Below are 14,953 nucleotides of genomic sequence, written 5' to 3'. Positions count from 1 at the left end.
GCCACTGAAGGTTGTGTTCTGTTTGCTTGTTTGAAACTGAGGTCTAAAATACGGAGAGTGAAATACACCCGTCTTAATGCCCAGCTCAGTCAGTGAATTCAGAGGTGTGTATACTCACATTAAGATACAGAATCTTCTAGCACCCTGCAAGGCTCCTGTATGCCCTTTCACAATCAATTCTGCCCACAGGTGACCACTTTTCTGATTCCTATTACTACAGATACCTTATTTGTTCGCCCTGCTCACCCCTTTAGTCATTTTAGGCAGCCCTGGAAGTACAGTGGTTAAAGTGCTCCACTACTAACTGCAGGTTAGTGGTTCAAACCCACCAGTGGCGCAGAGGGTGAAGAATGAGGCAGTCGTGGTCTGTACAGATGTGCAGCCTTGGAAACCTTATGGGAGCAGTTCTCCCCTGTCCTACCCAGTCACTGTGAGTCAGAATCGACCAGATGGCAGCGTGTCTGGTTTTAAAGTATACCACTCAGTGGCCTGAATTACATCTGCAATGCTGTACACAACCTTCACCGTGAACTACAGGGTAGTTTTGCTGCTGCTTGTCATTGGGGGGCTTTAAGGCTTCGTCTACCCATTAGCAAGATAGCCTGGTGACAGGAGGAGTATTGGCAATGGATCCCAGCTGGGTGAAACTGGAAGTGTGGGCCCAAGGAATGGGGGAAACTGGGAGCACCAACTAGGGCAGAAATCGGGCGGGGTGGGGAGAAAGGAGGGGACGGGGGTGTGCTGCCCAGCAGGCAGTGCAAGGAGGCAGCTTTCCAGGTAAGCAAGGGAGGCAGGCATACCGACACTTGGGATTCTCTCTTTTCTCTGGGAGGAGAAAGTCAATGCATCATAGGCTGACAGTGAATAAACAGGGGGCTTAAGGGCAGAAATAAGAGTCTCGCATATTCCCTTTGGGGAAGCAGAGCAGGCTGGGAAGACATAAAAGTGTGGCCTCGGGGTATGGAGCGAGGGGGGCTGACTGTAACTGTGTGCAGCTGTAAAATGCTGCACAGAGAGCACTCAGTCTAGCAGGCTTCTCTGTGCCTTTCTCTCCTCCCTTCCTTTGTGTTCTTTCTAAACTCCTTTTGGTTCTATGTGCTGGGAGCTTCTGATTCAGACAAACAAAAACTTGTGCCAGCTCCCTTCCCTGCCCTGGATCCAACACTCTCCTGAACCCAATGGCTAGACAGCTGGCAGGTGGGGGGTGGGGAAGGGGGCGGGGAGGGCACTGCATAATCCAGAGGGAGAGCTGGTGCTGGGCTTCCCCCCTAGTCAGGAGAGAGGACAATCAGGACTGAGTCCCCCGCCCCCTAGAGGATCCTATCCACTGAATGACAGTGACCCCTGGGAGGGCACTGCAGGCCTCTGTGAAGGTTCCTATAGGGCCCTCCTGGTCACAGTGGCTCCCAAGAATCCAGGAAACGGATGACAGGATGGAGTCGGAGCCATGGCTTTCCCAGGTCAAGGAAACAGCAGGGTGGGGCCTGGAGAGCTTACTCTCAGAGCATGGTCATGGACCAGTGACACAGTTGGCCCGCCTGGTCCAGGTGAGCCAGGGGTAGCTGGATCCAAGAGCAGGAAAGGAAAATACCCACAGCCTGGGGCAGTAGTCAGAGGGAGGAAAGACCCACGTAGCATCCTGAGTGGGTGCCGCTTAGAGGAACACAGCTACTCCATGAGACAGACAAAAAGCTGAACTGATGGGGAAAAAAGGCCCCCCCAAAAGTCCAATGACAATGCACAAGATTGTTCTTCAAGTTAAAAACATGATTTTCCACCTCTAAGAGAGCACTATTAATAAAACAAAAAGGTGATTCCTGAGAACCAGTCAGTGGCCTGGAAGGTCAAGTAGGGCGACCTTAGCGTTTAGCAGGAACTCAAAGGATGGAGACTGGAAAAGTTGGAGGACAGAGCTAACCAACGTGTAAAGAACTGGGAATTCTGGGAGGAGAGAAACAGACATGTGGAAGAGCTGGAACCAATAACCGTAAAACAATGCCCTGAGCTATAGGTGAGGTGCCCTGGTGGCATAGTAGGTGGGTTATACATTGGGCTACTAATTTCAAAGTTAGCAGTTCAAACCCACCAGTTGCTCTGCAAGGGAAAGATGAGGCTTTCTACTCCTGTAAAGATCGAGTGTCTTGGAAACCCACAAGGGCAGTTCAACCTTGCTCTATAGGGTTACTATGAGTCAACACTGACTGGATGGCAGTGAGTTTGAGCTGCAAGAAGGTTTATCTGGGAACTGAAAAGATTGAAGGATACACATATATTGATAAAATCCCTCAACTCTAAAAAGAAAAAGTCCTATATGGCTTTTCAGGAGAAACAGTGAATAAATGAACTGGACTTCTTGCTCGCAAAAATGGACCCTGGAAGACAATGGAATAGCATCTACTGACTCCCAATCCAGACCTGTAGCTCCCAAATCCTATATCCCTACCAAACTGAAAGGACAATATGCAAGGATCCGCAGCAGCATCCCCTGCACATGCTCCCAGAAGAAGACACTTGAGAAAGTACCGTCCAGACAAGTGACTCAAGACAGACACCCAAGAAAGAAAACATTGGCGAGGAACGCTTTCTTCTTTCAGCCATGGAAAACTTTCTTAAAGAAAGAATGAAGTGAAAACCCAATACAAGGGTGCTTCAACAGTTCAGGGGAAAATTCCATTTCCTCTTCCATTTCTCAAGCACGCTTTGAAAGAGGTAAGCTCAGAGTGCCTCTCGATCAAGCTGGGATCAAGATAAGAGTCTTTCTTAGCCACCTCAGGAGTTTCCAGCAGATGCCTTGGGGTCCCCTGGGTAGAGGTTCTCAAACTGCTCTCACGTTATATGATGGCGCTGTCACAGGGCTAGCAAAGGGGACTGCACAGGATGTCCCAAAGGGAACTCATCTGCTCTTTCAACTTGACTCCCTTGGTGCCTGTGGCACTGCTGTCCACCCAGTCCTCATGCAGGCCAGAAACCCTAGACTCCCGGCGCTTCTCCCTTCCCTCTTCATGCCACAGATTTCATCGGTTCTACGCCTTCACCGTCTTTCAAATCGGCTGACCATCATCGTCTATTTAATGCTGGGTAAAATGGATAGTTTCCTCCCTGGGCCCTTGGGTGGGAGCTTGCCAGTATTTCAAATGGACACAAATCTTTCTAAAACACAAATTTGATCACCCTTCTTCATTCTTGAAATTCTTCAGGTGCCCCCAGCAACCTGCCGGAAGTTCAAACACATTGTACCATGCCTATCATCTCTCATTGTTCTACCTCTTGAACACTAAACTGTAACCATGTAACATCACAAAACCTGCAGTTTTCTAAGTAGGTGCTGCTATTTCAGATTTGCCATCTTTGTCCTACCACCGCACAGACCTCCATATTTGGGGTGTCTGTTCCGCAGAGACCAGATATTTCGCGCACTGGACTACTGGTGCATGCCTTCCCTACTTTAGATGGGTCCTTGGCAAAGACAGTCCTGCACCAAGAACCTAAACAAGCAGCTGGCACATGGCAAGCATTCAAAAAAAATTTTTTTTCACACACAGGTTCTGCTTTCAAGCAGGATGTAGGAAGATGAATCGGGTCAATACTCCTGCTGACAACTAGAAAAAGCCGAGCAAATTACAAAAATCAAAGTCAATGAAAGGACGAAGGTTTTTACCAAAGAACTAGATTTAAATCTATTTTTAAAAATCAAAAGGACATCCTAAGACCGAAAAGTGCAACATGCATAATTAAGAAGTCAATGAAAGGCTGAGCACGAAGACGGACTTGGCCTACGCCATGCTCGTAACTGCTGTTATGATGGAGTCCATTGATGCAGCCACCGTGGCAAGCCGGCTCCTTGGAGCTGCCATCCTCATCTTCGCTGACTCTCTACCAAGCATGATGTCTTTTCCGGTGACCAGTTCCTCCTGGTAACATGTCACAAGTATGTGAGATGACGTCTCAGCATCCTTGCCTCTAAGAAGCGTTCTAGCTATACTTCTGCAGCGCCCAATTGGTTTGTTCTTCTGGAGTTGGTAGTAATTTCAATATTATTCTCAACACCATCGTTTAACGCACCAGTTCTTCCATGTTTCTCTTCTTTGCTGACCAGCTCTCACATGCACACGCAGTGATGGCAGCACTGTGGCTGGGGTCACGCGCGTCTTGTCCTCAAAGGGGCATCTTTGCAACTGATTTGCCCAACGCAGTGTCATTTAATTAAAAAAAAATTTTAAGATCCTTCTATTGGGGGCTCTTATAGTTATTATAACAATTCATACATCAATTGTATCAAGCATATTTGTACATGTTTCCATCATTATTTTCTAAACACTTTCTATTTGAGCCCTTGGTATTAGCTCCACCTCTGCCCTTGATAAATTATGAATTATTAATTTCATATCTAACACTGACCGCTGTCTCCCTTCCCCCATGGTTTCTGTTCGTCCCTTTAGGGGTGTGGGGTGTGGTTATGTATCTGTCATTGCGATTGGCTCCCCCTTCCTCTTCTCCACTTCCTCCCTTCCTCCTACCCTCCTGTTATGGCCAGTCCCATTCCAGTGCCTTGATTTCCTGTGTTGTAAGCGCTTATCTCTTATCTGTACCTGTGCACAGGCTCCAGTCCAGCTCTCAGTGAAAGGCAGGGCTGGGGTCATGATGGTGGGGGGTGAGGAAGCCTCAAGGAATCAGAGGAATATTATGTGTTTCATTGGCGCCATACTGCACCCTGGTTGACTCATCCCTTCCTTGTGACCCTTCTGTGAGGGGATATCCCGTTGTCTACAGATGGGTTTGGGGTTCATTTAATTTTTTGACTGCTTCTTCCATGAGCATTGATCTAGAATCCAAGTAAAATGAAATCCTTAACAACAATCCTTGACAACATCAATCTTTTCCCCATTTTTCACGATGTTGGGAGGATCTATATTTTCTTTACATTGAGTTGTAAGCCACACTGAATGCTGTAGTCTTTGATCTTCATCAGTAAGTGCTTCAAGTCTTCTTCACTTTTAGCTAGCAGAGTTGGGTCATCTGCATATTGCCTGTTGTTATGAGCTTTCCTCCAATCTTGATGCCACGTTCTTTTGCATATAGTCTAGCTTCTTGGATTATTTGCCCAGTTTACAGATTGAGTATGTATGGTGAAAGAAGATTACTATGATACACACCATTCCTGATTTTAAACAATACAGTATCATTTACTTGTTCTGCTCAAACAACTAACCTTTTGGTCAAAGTACAGGTTTCTGCCTAAGTGTTCGAGAATTCCTATTCTTCGCAATACTAACCATAGTTTGTTATGAGCCCAGTCTAATGCACAAGTGATGAAATGCACCCAGACATCTTTCTGGTATCCTCTGCTTTTAGCAAAGATCCCTCTGATGTCAGTAATGCTATCCCAAATTCCCAAGGGGCTTTCAAAAATATCACGGGAAAATCTGTCTTGTAATTCCACTTTTCTATGAGTTTTCTTTTAAAGGACGCAGACACATGTGAGGGCTTTACAAAGTTTGTGGATAATTGGAATTTAAAATAATGAAATCTTCCACGAGCTTCTGAAGCAGCCTCAACATGTCCATGTATTGTGGCATTAGTAGTCATTGAGTCAGTTCTGACTCCTGGCAAGCCTATGGGTGCAAAATCAAACCTTTCCAAGGACTTTTCAAGGTTGTGACCTGGAAAGCAGATTACCAGGCTTGTCGCTTGTGGGTTTGAACAGCCAACCATCCAGCTAATAGTCAAGGGCTTCAGTATTTGCATCACCCAGAGAATCTCTCTTTCTACCCATACAACACAGAGACACCCCTTGATTCTGTCTCATGCACACAAAAAATTTCCAAATGTACTGAAGATTTGAATGTGAAATGGAAAACAATAAAGTTTTCTGAAAAAGTAGAGAAGATCATCTTCATGATCCTGGAATAGTCAGACTTATTAAACAGGACACCAGAAAAGGCTAACCATAAAAGAAACAAAACCAACAAAACAGAACAACAAAAGAATGAACAATTTGTGCACATCAAAAGACACCATTTTGAGAGTGAGGGAAGACGGTATTTGCTGTACCCACAAAACACTCATATCCAGAATATAGAGTGGATTCTTAAAAATCACTAAGAAAAAGACAACAGAACCCAACTGAACATAACCCAACAGACACATGGAAGAGAACTTGAAAATATGGCACAAATACATACATACATACATACATACATATATAGACACTGAACATGAGGAAGTACGATATAAAGCCACAATGCAATACCATTACACAATCACCAGAAAGGTTAACTTGAAAGAAAATAGCAGGTGTTGGCAAGGAAATGAAACTGCCACAGCCCTCATTCAGGGCCTGTGGGAGTGTAAACCGGTACAGGCATGGTGGAAACTGTTGAGCAGCATGTAAAGGTTAACATATGTACGCTCGATGGCCTAGCAATTCTACTCCTTACATAGACCCCAAAGAGATGCACACACCAGTCTACTAAAACACATGTTCTAGAATGATCACAGCATACTATCTACAACTGTCCTCATACAGACTAGACACATTCCCTTCGAGGACTATTGTGCAGATGGAGATTTACCACAAACAGAGAAGAAAGAGAATGCGATACAGGCTCAGGGATATACAAGCCAGCTTTCTGTAGGGAAGACAATATAACACACTGCTCCTTTGGCATGACTATAAAAGGCAATCATAGAGCTTTATGGGATGGCCATGAAATCATACTTGTGTGACAATATGTCAATTATAGAATGAATTGTCTCAGAGAGATTTAGAGCCCTAAGTGTCTACAGTCTATTCCAATAAAATGCAACTCTGATTATTTAAATAGGTGCGGCAACATTTGCTGTTTCTACAAATGACAGCAGTAGGGGGCCTGTAACCCAGAAAGTCACTCTGGGATGAGGTGTTCTGAGCAAAGCTGTGAGGACAGCAAACCGCCCAGAGTTTATCTGTGGTGGATCATGACTGGCTGCACATGAACCAACCTAAGTATGAATAAGCAGTTCCTGACTGCTAGCCTCCAGTGTCCTGGTTCAGTGAACCCACTGTGGGCCTGGAAGTAGCCACTGGTAAGGAGGCCAGCAGGGGAGGGGAAGGGAGGTGGGCGGGTGAAGATGATGGGCAAGTAGAGAGCGGGCAGTCCCCCCAGCTGCCTCCCCATCTCTCCGCTTTGTCACATAGAAGATCTCTGGGCTAGGCCTTCCAGGTGGTAAAGACAAATGGGTCAACCTATATAGGCCTAAGTGTCAGAGTTTACATGTTAGTTATTATACTGCACAATCAAGAAGGGAAGGAAGGAAAAGAGAAAAAGAGGTGCCAAAGGGATTTGGAAAAAAGAAGGAACACTACAGAAGAGTGTTCATGAAAGGAGTGGAAGTGTTGGGGTGTGGACTTGACACACTTGAGGTTGGTCAGGAAGTTTGCTCAAGATCAAAGCCTGACTATAAGCAGAGGCCAGATGGGGAAAAGTGAGAAACGTCCTCACAGCATGCGAGTCAGCTACCCTGGCCGGGGCGACATTTGGAGAAACCCTGTACCCTGGGTCTGTACTTGCTGTTCTCTGGCACACCCACCTGGCAGGCTCCCTTTCCACTTTCAGACTCTGCTCAATGCCAATAATCAGCAAGTCTTCTCTGATCACCCCCCTCCAAATTACAACCATCCTTACTCCCTCCCTCCATCCTTTCCCCAGTACTTCCTCCCACCCCCATGTGTCCTGGCCTCCTGGTCATTCTTCCCGCTGCCTAGGTGTTACCCTGGCATATCCTTGGTATGTAAACTGTACTAAGCACTTGAAGAGGGAGGGGGATAAAAGCATGAATCAGAGGGTCTTGCTCTGCAGGGGGAGGGTGCTGCCAAGCAGTGAGTGTACATAAAAGAATGTGGGTGAGGGGTATCAGAAGTCCCATAAAGTTGTCTGGTCCTCTGGCCCCTCCTGTCTCATGAGAATTCAATTTCTCTAGGTCACTTAGTACTCTGTTCTCTTCAGTCGAATACCTGTGCCACTGCCAGGCATGCCACTCCTACAGGGGTCCTTGACCAAAGGTGTACATCCAAGTACAGGTGAGCCCTCCTTCCCCTCCTCTGCCATTGTGGTGGTGAGTGTGACCATCTTCCGGAGTCTCCTCATAAGACTTTCAGGACCAAGGGATCCCTGGCCAAGACGTGAACGAGAGCTGGTCATCAAACCAGGCACCACCGCCCAGGAGACACTGCGGAAGAACTGAGTCCCTGTAAGGATCACTCCTGTGAGGGCATGCTTACTTATGCTCTATCCAGTTCACTACCGTGCCCTGATGGTGCGGTGGGGAGGCGTTGGGCTGCTAACCACAGGGCAGCAGTTTGAACCCAGCAGCCGCTCCCAGGGAGAGTCGGCCCCGTACAAAGTTACCCTCTAGGAAATGCGGTTTAGGGTTCTTATGAGTCGGCATCCACTCAATGGCAGTGGGTGTGGTTTGCGAGACATCAAATTCACTAGGAACTTAACAACGAAAGCTGACAATTTCACCACTCTGAACAAATGAACTTGCTGCTCTGGGAAAATCCTGGCTTCTTCCTCTGACTTCTTCCTCTTCCACATTAGTAGTTTGATTCTGTTGTAAATGTGTAAAACCTTTTGTTTGGGAAAAACATGTGGGTGGTTCCCCCTCTGCCAATGATGAAATTATCCCATCACTGGGAATGGAGCTAAACTCTCCAGGGGGGAAAGAGAGAGAGAGAGAGAGAGAGAGAGAGAGAGAGAGAGAGAGAGAGAGAGAGAGAGAGAGAGAGAGACAGACACACACACACACACACACACACACACACTTTCCCCTGACAAGAGTACATGTATATTTCCTATTGCAACTAAGTATAACTAACAACCTGGATAGTATAGAGAAAACACAGAAGCCAATGCTAAAAGGACTTCAGGTCTCAGGGGTGGCTGGCAGGGAGCTCCTGGGTTTTATCTCTGCCTGCATCTTGCAGACTTGACTTGAACAAGCAGGCAACTGGGGATGACCAACAGGTGCAGGCAAACAAGGGCCCCACCAAAGTCTGCTCCCTCTAGCTAACCCAGCAGGAAAGCACAGCCCAGCAAGACAGGCAACTCTGGGACAAGAACTGCTTCCACTTCAGCCAAACACCAAAGAAACCAATGGCGGCCCATCCCAGCTGGAGCTGAAAAAGGCCAGAGCAGCAGAAGCTAGAGTTTCACCTGCATGCCCAGTCGTGAGGTGCCCCAATGCCCTCACTGAGGTGATGCCATAGAAGGCCACTTAGGGCATAAAGACCTTCGTTCCCAGCAGGTGGTAGTGACAGCCCCGCTCTATCCCCATCAAAGTACCAGTGAAGACATATGTAGAGCAAGAACTCACTCCTGTGCCCAGCAGAAGCACGAACTCACTCCCCCACTCCCCTTCACCTTGGTGAGGGGGAGACCCGGCAATAGGAGTCCCACCCTTTTCCCCTACAGAATAGTGTCTAAGAATGCCAGCTAAAACAGAGGACTTAAGATACAGAATCTCAACATGACACAAATGTGCAGGTTTCAGTTGAAAATCACCCACCGTACCAAGAATCAGAAAGATCCTAAATGGGATGGGGAAAAAAAAGGACAATCAATAGATGTCAACACCAAGATGACAGAGTGCTGGAATTATCTGACAAAGATACTAAAGTGGCTACGATTAAAATGCTTCAGGAAACAGTCACGCACACACGTGTAACAAACAAGGAATACTAAGCCTCCGCAGGCTGAGAACTGGAAGACAGAGCAAAGTCCCTGAAGCAGTTTAGGGCTGAAGGGTGCAGTCTCCTGTGATGGGCTCCAAAGGAGAATAGAAGGGACAGAGCAAAGGTGCTGTGACCCAAAAGATGGGACAGTAGAGGTGACTCAATCTGTAGGCACATTCCAGAGAATCTAAGCTGAGAAACAGAAAAGCTAAGTCTCAAAGGCCTGTGAACCTAAAACAAGGATCTAAGCGTTCCAAGGAAAGAAGAGGAGGAATAAGGCATGGCTGAAAAGAGCACTTGAAGAAAAAATGGTCAACGATCCCCCAAATTTGGACGAAGACCTAAACTTATGGATTCATCAAGCTCAGTGAACCCCCAACCACGGTGAACTTAGAGCAAGCAACATCAATACAACACATAATTAAATTTCTGACAATGAACAACAAAGAGAAAATTTTAAAGCAGCCAGAGAAAAATGACATCTTGTCTAGATAGGGGTCAAAGAATTCAAATGACAGTGGATTTATTATTAGAAACCATTTCAGGTACTTAGAAAAAGGAACTGTCGACCCAGAATCCTATACCAAGAACCTCAGAAATAAAAGGGGTATCAAGACTTTGTCAGATGCCTGAAGGCTGAGGGAATGCGAGAACTACATACACATAAATCTGGCTACTTAGAGACAAGGAAAATGGGCAAAGTCTTTGAATATGCAATACGAAACAGATTATTTGAACACCCATGTAACGACTGCCAGTACCAGGTGCTGCAGGCCCTTCTGGACTCACGGTGACGCACATGTCACTGTGCTCCACAGTGCTTTCCACGGTGGACCTTCTAGAGGGAGACACACAGGCCTTTCTTCTGAGGCTCCTCTGGGTGGACTCAAATCACTAACTTTCAAGTTAGCAGCGAAGGCTATTTACTGTTTACATCACCCAGAAACTTCCCTCAGGAGGCTGGGTCTACCGTTCAGAGATTCCAAACAAGACAACCAGAAATATTAGAAATGTCATGGTACAGACGATTTCAAAGGAAAGTTTTTTCAAACATTTTAAGAATTAAAGCCAATTCTCAATCTCGTCCAGAAAACAGAAGAAAATGTTATACTTTGCACTCACTTTATGAAGCTACTATGACGCTGATGTCAAAGCTAGACGTGGCCCAGAACAAAACCAAATAAAAACCCCCACACCAAAAGCTGAGCCCTGGCAGCGCAGTGGTCAGATATTTCGCCCTGGTGAAAGCGACTGGTGACTGGATGGATGTGCAGGAGGGAAGACCTAGTGATCAACTCTCATACAAGATTAGACCCCAGGGGAACTTGAATAGCAACACAATCAATGGCACCCAACAATATAGACCAATATCTCTATTGAATATGGACACAAAAAACTCTACATGAAGTATCAGAAAACAATTCAGCAAAAGAAAATTGTTAAGGCATACAACATGACAAAGGAATGCATATAAGGACTGGCTTAATATTTGGGGGGAACAAGAATCAATGGAATTCATATTAAAGAGCCCTGGTGGTGTCCTGGTGCCGTAGTGGCTATGAGCTGGGCTGCTAACGGTAAGGTCAGCAGTTTGAAACCACCAGCTGCTCTGTGGGGGACAGACAGGGATTTCTACTCCTGTGAAGACTTAGTCTCGGGAACCCCTAAGAGCAGTTCTACCCTGTGCTAAAGGGTCCCTGTGAATTGGAATCGACGCAATGGCAGTAGTACATATGGTTTGTGCTCAACTGCTAACCTAAGGGCTGGTTGTGTGAACCTGCCCCTGGTACCACAGAAGAAAGGGTCTGGCAACCTGCTTCCTTGAGGATTGCAGCCAAGGACATCCTATGGCGCAGTCCGACTCTGTAACACACAGGTCTCCGAAAGTCAGAATCAACTCAAGGCAACCAGCAACAACAAAATGAGTATCGACAGGTTGAAGGAGATAAATCATCTTTCAGATGGTTCTTCTGAAGTGTCCTAAGACTGGGCCACTCATGCGTTCTATATAGTAAAAGCTACAAAAGCTGGAACCTGTGGAAGATGGAAACTGGTCAGCAAGGGGAAAACGCAAATATTCCCACTAACACAAGCGAAAGCAAAATAATAAGACTACCCTGTCAAAGGCGGAAACCTGATGAGAGTTGTACAAACAAGACCATCCTGTGGAGTTCTAAGGAGTCTCTCAAAATGCTCCTCTCCCTCGGACCCCCACCTACATTTACAGCTCTAGGCCAGACCTTTCTCTTGTGCCCCACCCCGAAGAGCAACTGGCTTGTAGACATGGATACCTGTTGTCCCTGGCTTTAGGACACATTCCTCCAGCGAGGTGAGGAGCACACTGTTTTGAGCCTATGGTGTTGCGGGTGCGCTGCATACAATGTTGCAGTTCAGATGGTCACTTGCTACCACGTCTATCATCGTCATTTGACTACAGCTTTCACAATCCACACATCTATCCACGGCGTCAAGCACATGTGTACATTTGTTGCCCTCACCATTTCTAAAACACTTTTTCTACTTGAGCCCTTGGTATCAGTTTTTCCCTCCCTCCCTCCTGAACCCTTGACAATTTATGTCTTATTATTTTTCACGTCTTACACCGACCACTGTCTCCCTTCACCCACTTTTCTGTTGTCCATCCCCCTAGGAAGGGGTTATATGTAGATCATTGCGATCTGTTTCCCGTTACTCCCCCCTACCTTCCCCTCCTGGTATCGCTACTCTCATTATTGGTCCTTAGGGGTTTATCTGTCCTGGATTCCCTTTGTTTCAGCTCTTAACTGTAGCCGTGTACACGCTCAGGTCTAGCCGGACGTTACTGTTCACTTTCATGCTATTATGATCTGCTACCCACAACATCAGACGAGCGCTGAAAAAGAGGAAGAGCCTCAACAAGGTGGGTGGACACTGGCTGCACCAAAGGGCTCAAACATAACCACCATTGAGAGAATGGCACAGCACCAGGTAGTGTTTTGCTGAGTCGGAACCTGCTCTATGACACCTAACAGCAGCAACAATTCATAACACTGCCATACAGTTTTCTCAACTACATCAGAGGCTTCGGATGCTTGAAAACACAGACCCAAATGCAGGCCGCTTTGCTAAAGCTGATAGGTAGATTTGGGAAGTCATTGAGATGTTGCTGTGAAATACGTGATACAAGAAAAGGCTCACATGGACGATGCACACTCATCTTCTGCCTAGAAATGCCATCCCTATCCCCAGGGATAATCCAGAGGATCCAGAACCTTCTACAAGTAGAACTACTACTGTACTGACAGAATGCCAAGGTTCACCAACTCTTCTTCACTATCAAGTTGAATGTATGTATGTATTAAAATCTATCTGTAAGTTCATACATTGTACTTCTAACTCCAAAGACAAAATGTTTGATTTATAAAGATAGCTAACAATAAAAGACAGTAATAATGAAAACAGAAACAAAAAACAGGTATTCAATCTCCAATAGACTGATTTATGTCAGGAAAAAACAGGCAAACAACCCACTGTCATCAAGTTTATTTTGACTCTGTGACCCTAGAGCAGTGGTTCTCAACCTTCCTAAAGCCGCGACCCTTTAATACAGTTCCTAGGTTGTGATGACCCCCAACCATAAAATTATTTTCATTGCTACTTCATAACTGTAATTTTGCTAGTTGTGAATCATAATGCAAATATCTGATAGGCAGGATGTATTGTCACTGTTACAAACAACATAATTAAAGCATAGTGATCAATCACAAAAACAATATGTAATTATATATTGTGAAATATTGATTTCTAATTACAAATCAATGAAATTTTGTCTTGTAGCATGATATAACATGGGTCACAGTCTTCACGCTGGGTATTCGTATGTGGGCGTATCTGCATGTGAGCAGACCCGCCTGGAGATGGATAGAGGAGTGGTGACTCGGTTTCTAACCATCAGAAATATGTGCTCTGTGATGATTTTAGGTGACCCCTGTGAAAGGGTCATTCAACTCCAAAGGGGTTGCGTGACCCACAGGTTGAGAACCACCGCCCTAGAGCAGGGGTGTCAAACTGGTGGCCCCTTGGGGCGCATGCGGCCCTTGAGGTAATTTTTTTGTGGTCCACGATGCTCTGAAATAAAATGAAAATAGAAAAAAATTGTTATGAAGAAAATAGCCCTTACGAGAGATCAAGGCAATACCGTACACATAATTCCCTCCTTACATTTTATTTCAGAGTATCGTGGACCACAAAAAACTACCTCGGGGCCTCATGCAGCCCATGGGCCACCAGTTTGACACCCCTGCCCTAGAGGATAGAGCAAAACTACCCCTGTGGGCTTCCAGGTCTGTAAATCTTTATGGAGCAAAAAGCCTCATCTTTCTCCCGAAGAACAGACTTGGTGGAGTCGACCTGCTGACCTTCTAAATACCAGCCCTCTCGGAACCCACCCAAACTCCCATGTTCCTGGGTAGACCGTTTCCAATGCACATCAGCAAATCCAAACTCCACCTCTTAACTTTGCAAACTGGCTCTCTTCAATTCAGCTAATGGAAACTCCATTCTTACTGTTGCTTATGCTGAAATCCTTCAGGCCAACTTAACTTGCTTTTCGTTCAACCCTTATATACAACCAGCAAATCTTTTGACTTCTTTCTCCAAAAGCCAGTGAAACCTGCAAATGCTGGAACCTGTGTAAGAAAGAAACCTCAAATATGTCCCACTAAACAGAGACAGGACATCTCAGAGTTCCCACTAAACAGCGCAAAAGGAAAGAAGCTATACCTGCCAAAGGCAGAGTGCTTTTCAGACTGGAATAAGGCAAGGCTGTGCCATCCAGGTCGGGCTCTCAGGGGTTTCGCCGTTAGCTCCAGAATCTCATGCCTTCTCACCACCTCCACTGGGGCCATTCTGACCCAACATACTCTCAGCAGGGTTAGCACAGCTGGTGCCTCGCTGGCCTTATGTCTACCTTTGCTCCCTTACTGCCTCCCACTCCTACCCCCCACTGAGCAGCCACAAGCATCCGCCATTGCTCAAACTTCCCACTGGACTCTCATCTCATGCAGAGTAACCTCACAAAGGACCACGATGGCCTATCGGTCCCTATGTGATCAGTTTCTCACTTCCAGCCACTCTGGTTCGTGTTACTCCAGCCTTACTGTCCTGAAAAAATGCCAACAGTGGCCTAACCTACAGGGGTTTGCACTTGGTTTTCCCTCTGCCTGGAAGAATATTCTGCCCTACAGTATAAGCCTTCTTCTC

The 14,953-nt window shown here is 46.1% G+C and overlaps 1 protein-coding gene across 1 annotated transcript in view; it reads right to left on the bottom strand.

The window, feature by feature from the left end:
* The window catches only part of TTI1 (TELO2 interacting protein 1), a 53,014-nt gene that overhangs the window by 34,594 nt on the left and 3,467 nt on the right, over positions 1–14,953 (bottom strand). The window lies entirely within an intron of this gene.

This window comes from Tenrec ecaudatus, chromosome 12, assembly GCF_050624435.1.
Source record: "Tenrec ecaudatus isolate mTenEca1 chromosome 12, mTenEca1.hap1, whole genome shotgun sequence".
Taxonomy (NCBI): domain Eukaryota; kingdom Metazoa; phylum Chordata; class Mammalia; order Afrosoricida; family Tenrecidae; genus Tenrec; species Tenrec ecaudatus.
Note: the sequence above shows the minus strand (reverse complement) of the source record. Positions and strands in the feature narration are given on the sequence as shown.